Source organism: Elephantulus edwardii, unplaced genomic scaffold (assembly GCF_000299155.1).
Source record: "Elephantulus edwardii isolate Elephantulus edwardi_28Jun2011 unplaced genomic scaffold, EleEdw1.0 scaffold00590, whole genome shotgun sequence".
In the NCBI taxonomy this organism is placed as follows: Eukaryota; Metazoa; Chordata; class Mammalia; order Macroscelidea; family Macroscelididae; genus Elephantulus; species Elephantulus edwardii.
Window position 1 is genome coordinate 214847 of NW_006400340.1, and position 6734 is coordinate 221580.

Here is a 6734-nt window from a genome sequence, read left to right on the forward strand (position 1 = left end):
GAAAATAAAATAGATGAATGGGACCTTCTAAGAATCAAAACCCTATGCACATCCAAAAACTTCTCCAACAGGGTAAAAAGGGAAGCCACAGACAGGGAAAAGGCATTTCATAATGACATGTCACATAAGGCACCACAACAAGATAAAGGTAAATAATCCAATTGAAAAATGGGCACAGGATATGAACAGACACTTCACCAAAGAAGACATTCAGATGGCCACAAACATTTGAAGAAATGTTCAAAATCTCTAGCTCTAAAACAGATGCAAATCAAAAAAACTATGAGCTATTGTCTCACTCTAGTAAGACTAGCAAAATTTAACAGAACAGGTTATAGAGAAACTGGGACCCTTATTCACTGTTGGTGGGAGTGTGAAATGGTGCAACCACTGTGGAAGGCAGTATGAAAATTTCTCAAAAAGTTGCACATAGAAATACCTTTTAACCCAGCAATTCCACTACTGGGAATATACCCCAAAGAGACCATAACCGACATCCAAGCAGATATATGCACACCCATGTTTATGGCAGCTTTGTTCACAATAGCAAGGAGCTGGAAACAACCTAAGTGCCCATCAACAAACAAATGGATAGAGGAGCTGTGGTATATTCACACAATGGAATACTACGCAGAATTGAAAATCATGAAACTGATGCAATATTATTCAAAATGGGTGACCCTAGAGGACATTATGCTGAGTGAAATATCTCTGTCAGAAAAGAGCAAATACTGCATGGTTGCCACTGCTGTAGAATGAGACTGACATCAGGGGTGGGGTAAGACTGAGGAAAAACTGGATAAATTATGTATACTGCATGGAAACAAATGAGAGAGAGGACAATTTAAAAGCGATATATGATACGGAATTATTATTCTCCCAAGAATGCAGAATTAAGGTTGCATAGTGGAGGCACTAGGGATGGGGGGAAGGGGGATTACAGGGGGATTGTAGACTAATGAAAGAATTTTTCTATTACTTTTCAAAGAGATGAGTGAACTAGGAGGGAGGGGTGGGCAGGGAGAAATTGCAACAATGAATGAATCTAAATCCAAAATCTCTGTAAATATTTCTTAAAATTAATAAAATAATATTTTTTTAATTGGGCCAGTTAAAAATTTCATGGGACACTAATTACAAGAAAAGAAGGTGAGAGTATGAGAGTTGGTGGAATTGTAAAATGCTGCAACCACTCTGGAAGACAGTTTGGCATTTCCTCAAAAAGTTGTACATCACAGGTCTGAGCAGCATGTTGTTCTGTTGTACAAAGGATCAATAAGACCTGTAGCTACCTTGAGGACACCTGACAACAATATTCCAAGTATATAAGTATATAAATAGATATTAGAAGCCCTTTTTTAACATCACAGACCAGCAATGTTTAGTGTCAATGATTACATAAACTCATAAAGAAACAACAAAATCAAACGAAAACAAAAAGTTGAACTTAAAAACTCCATATGACCCAGCTATTCCACTACTAGGAATATATCCCAAGGAAGTTAGAACTGAGACATAAATAGAGATTTGTACACCAATGTTTAAAATAGTGTTATTCACCATTGCAAAAACATGGAAACAGCTCAAACATTCAATCAATACCGAATGGGTTGAGAAATTGTGGTACATTCACACAATGGAATACTATGCAACACTCAGGAGGAATTATTTAAAAAAATACTCTGTAACTTGGAAAAGTCTGGATAGCATTATGCTTAATGAACTAATGCAGTCTCATAAGGACAAATACGGCATAAGATCATTATTGTAAAAATAGAAGGGTAATTAGTAAAATATGTATGGGAACTCAAAGCATGGACAGATGGGAGTGGAAGGGTGAGGAAAGAAGCCTCAGGTAAGGGTAAAACCAAAGGGTTGTATAGTTTCTTGGGGTGGAGGAAGAGGGGAAGTAAATGGGAAAGGGTAATGATAGGCAAGGTCCAATGGTAATTAGTTTTACAAAACATAATGCATGAGAATGATTCTATGAAACACAATGTGAATGATAGTGTGAAACAGAATGTTTACAAGCTTTGTAAGCAAACCAATAAAAAAAGCAAAAATAACAGGTGTAAACTAGTGGTAATTAATTATCTGAGAAATAGTGTATATGAGTGATTGATTATATGAAACAGTGCAAAGGAGGAACTGTATGGAACTCAATGCATATGAATAAAGCAAAATGTAAATTAATTATTATATAAAAACCAATATAAGTGTATTTTAAAACATACTAGTATTACAAAGACTGGTATGAGGTTTTATTTTTTTAAAAAATGAAGTAATATGTAGAATCACTACACCAAAAATAATTGGTCAATATTCAGCCATTTCATGAGGTATTATAAGATCCTAACTCAATAGCATTTAAGAAAGAAATCCAAGATGCACTGAGCGCATTGGTGGCTACCAAGGCTCCAGGAATGGATGAAATACCAATTGAGATATTTCAACAAAAAGAGGCAATATTGGAAATGCTCTTTCATCTATACCATGGAATTTAGAAGCCTGGAAGAGGAGCAAATTTGTGGCTACTCCAAAGATAAATGATCCAACAGAATGAAGAAAACATCAAGCATGAACTTCCAGAAATTACAAATAGGTTCAGAGGAGGGTCTGGGATGAGGGCTAAAGCATCAAATGGCTCTTGGTTGAAAGAAGATAATACCAGAATGATATTTATGTGTGCTTTATTGGCTATGCAAAGGCATTCAGTTGTGTAGATCATAATAAATTAGGAATAACATGGTGAAAAATGGGAATTTCAGAACACTGAATTGTGCTCGTGAGGAACCTGTCAAAAATCCAAGAAGTAGCAGTTTAAACAGAATAAGAGGATCTGTATAGTTTAAATCATGGAAAGTATATTCTAGGATTGCATCCTTTCACCACACTATCCAATCTGTATGTTGAGCTCCTAATTCCAGAAGGTGGACTATATAAAGAACATACACTGGAGGAAGACTCATGAAATACCTGTGATATGGAGGCCTTGCTTACTAAAAACAAAGACCACTTGAAGTACTAACTGATGATGAAGACCAAACACTGGAAGTACATGTTCATGAAATCTGGAATGCATCTTAAAAGAAAGAAAACAAAAATCTTCACAGCTGGACCAATAAGTAGTAATAGTAATAGTAGTAATAGTAGTAGTCGTCGTCATAGTAATAATAATAATAATAATAATAATATTAAATGGAGAAAAGGTTGAACTTTTCAATGGTTTCATTTTACTTGGATCCACAATGTTTATGGAAGCTGTAGGCATGAAATAAACTATGTACTGTGTTGGGCAAATTTGCTGTAATATGTCTCTTTAAAGTGTTAAAAATCAAAGATGCCACTTTGAGAAGTAAAGTGCACCTGATCCAAGATTTAGTATTTTTAGCTGTCATTATATGTGTACAGGTGCTGGACAATTAATAAACTGTAGATTAAAGAAGACTCAATACTTTTATCCCAATTGTTGACAAATATTGTGTTGGTAGACTTCAAGAGGAATAAACAAGTCCAAATTCTCTTAGAAGTGAAGATTTTGATCAAGATACCAGAGGGGCCAACCCATGAAGAAGGACATCTTGCTCTTAGAAGGTCAGTGGAAAAGAAGACTATTAGTGAGACACATTGACACAATGATTGCCATAATGAGGTAAAAATCAATACATGATTGTCATAATGGCTCATATGGCCCACAATTGTCAGGATGGTGCAGGCCTGGGCAATGTATGTAGTGTTGCTTTGAGTTAGAAAAAACTTAATGACAATTAACAACAACAATAAAACATATTATCTATCTCTCTGTTCAAAAATCAAAAGCTGGTGTCTTCCTCCTACCTTTGTTCTCTAGATTTCTTTTAAAATGTGCTTCAATGCTTTCTATAAACACATTGTTGAAAACTTCTAGCAATTAGTGAAATTCTCAGAAAACAAAACCATTTCTGGTGGAGATTATCTTTTTGGCTTAAAACAAAGACAAATTTTTGGCATGATTAGGGCTTGGTAAGAACTTCTCTTTGATTTTTGCTCTCTGACTAACTCACCTGAAATTATAATGACTCTCCCCAACCAACTCCCAAATGATGTTGGTACTGGATACAGATGGGGAAGTCAGCTAGGACTATTAATTGTTATCATGCACCTTAGAGTCAGATCTTATCTATATCTGATCCTCTGGCTGGTTTTCAGAATCACACAGGAGATTGCCCATCCTTCTCTTGAAAGGCTATTGATTAGAGCTTCAATTTTCTTTCAAGTAAAACTCTTCCTGTGGCTGTTTGAGGAGCTCAAAAGGGAAGAAGCTGAAGGTGCAGATATTCTTTAAACATGAGCTTAAAACATTTGTCAAAGCAGTCACAGACCCACCCTAGAATCAAAGGGAAGACACATTCTTGATGAAAGGAGTGTACAGGGAGAAATGTGCTGTTTTGAAGCTCTTTAGAGGACTGCAAAAACAATAACAAATCTGTCTTAGAAAAATTCTAGCCAGAATGCTCCATGGAAGTGAAGATGGTGACACTGAATCTCATATACTTTGTATCAGGAGGGACAAGTGCCTGGATAAAGATATAATACTTGGTAAAACAGTTTCCTGGCATAGACTGGTGAGTGCCTCCAAGACTGCATCTGTTAATTGAAACAAGTCAATTGATATGTCATCGATTCCTGGAGACTTATTTTTTGCCAATGCTTTTAGTGCAGCTTCCATTTCCTCTTTCATTACCGTTGTCTCCTGTTCATATGGCGTTGTTATTAAGTGCTGTTGAGTCATAGATGACTCATAGTGACACTATAAACAAAAGAACTGAACACTTGTACAACTTTCATCATTTCTCCAAGTTCATAGGGTTTCCAGAGGCAAGCTGTTTCAGAAGTGGGTGCCACTCCTGCTTCCAAGCTTGTTTTATTCAGAAACTTCCACCAAACACTGTCCATCATGGTTAACCATTACCACATTTGAAACATCACAGTGCATCGCAACAACCATGAGATACCTCTGTACAGCAAATGGACAGACCAGTGCTATACCACTTAGAAGAATGTTTGACCAAAAACAATTAAAACCAGGCCTGAGGGGCGCAGATAAAAATCACCAACCTTTGGCTTGGTGGTATAACTTTCTATCTACTAGGCATGTGATACTTCCTGAAATTTTTTAGTGTCAATCAATTTTTTTGGTACAGTAACTCTGTATATTCCTTCCATCTTCTTTTGATATAATTCAATATATTGCACATTTCAACATTGGTACACGAGGTTTAAGCTTGTTCTTCACTTCTTTCAGCTTGATAAATACAGGGTGAGTTCCTCCCTTTTTATTCTCCAATTTCAGCTCTTTGTACATTCCATTTTAATACTATGCTTTGTCCTCCCAAACTGCCCTTTGAAAAAGATCTGTTCAGCTCTTTTCACTTTGACATGTTTTCCTTTAGATTTGGCTTCTTGACATTCCAGTGAAATCTTTAGAGTCTCTTCTGACAATCCACTTTTATTTTTTCTTTCCCCTCTCTTTTTGTAATATCCTTGTCCTTTTTCGTGGATGATATCTTTGATATCAACCCACAACTCATCTGGTGTTCTAGCAATGGTGCCTCAAACCTATTCTTAAAATGATCATAAAATTCAGATGTAACTGATTTACACAGATCTTGGCTCCTGTGAACTTATTTTAATTTTCTTCAGCCTCAATTTGAACTTGCATATGAATAATTGATCATCTGACACACTGTATGCCCCTAGCTTAATTTTGACTGCTGATACTGAGCTTCTCCAATGTTTTCTTGCACAAATGTAGTAAATCTGATTCCTATGTAGCCCATCAGGTAAAATCCAAGTATAAAGTTGTCTATTGTGTATTTTAGAAAAAGTATTTGTAATGAATAAATCACTGTGAACACTAAATTCAATCTTCATTTCTATCACCAAGCCCATATTTTCCAAATAGTGTTCCTTCTTCATTGTTTCCTACTTTTGCATTTCAATCACCAATTATCATTAACACATTCTGATTGCATGCTTGGTCAATTTCAAACTAAAAATTTGGTAAAAATTCTCAATTTCTTCCTCCTTGGCACTAGATTTAGGAGAGCATATTTAAATAATAGTCATGTTAATGGGCCTTCCTTGTGTGCATATGGATATTACCCCATCACTCACAACATTGTATTTCAGGATAGAACTTTTTTTTAGGCAGTCTTTTTTTATTTCTTATTTTATATTAGTTTTTTTGTTGTTTTTTTTTAAATTTAGGTTGTTTATTTTTCATTTCAATGAACATCTACAGAGATTTTGGAATTCCATTCATTCATTGTTGCACCCTTCTCCCCGCACAAACCCCTCCCCCCCCGTTTGCTCCTCTCCTTGAAAAGCAAAAGAAAAACTCCCTCATTGGTACACAATCCCCCCCGCACCTCCCCAAACCCCACCCCCTACCCCTAAATATAATCCACTCTGCAAACCTCATTGCATACGCCTATGATAAAAATAATGCCCTAAAATATAATACTTTTAGACTATTCTCTCCCCCATAGACTTCAATGTCGTAAACATATTTCATCCAGTTTTTCTCAGGATAGAACTTTAAATTTACTTTTTTTACTATAAATGCAATTCCAGTAGTAGTAAAGAAAACAGCATTGTACTGGTACGATTACAGGCACATAGACCAATGGAACAGAATTGAGAACCCAGAAATGGACCCATCTATCTACGGTCAATTAATATTTGACAAGGAA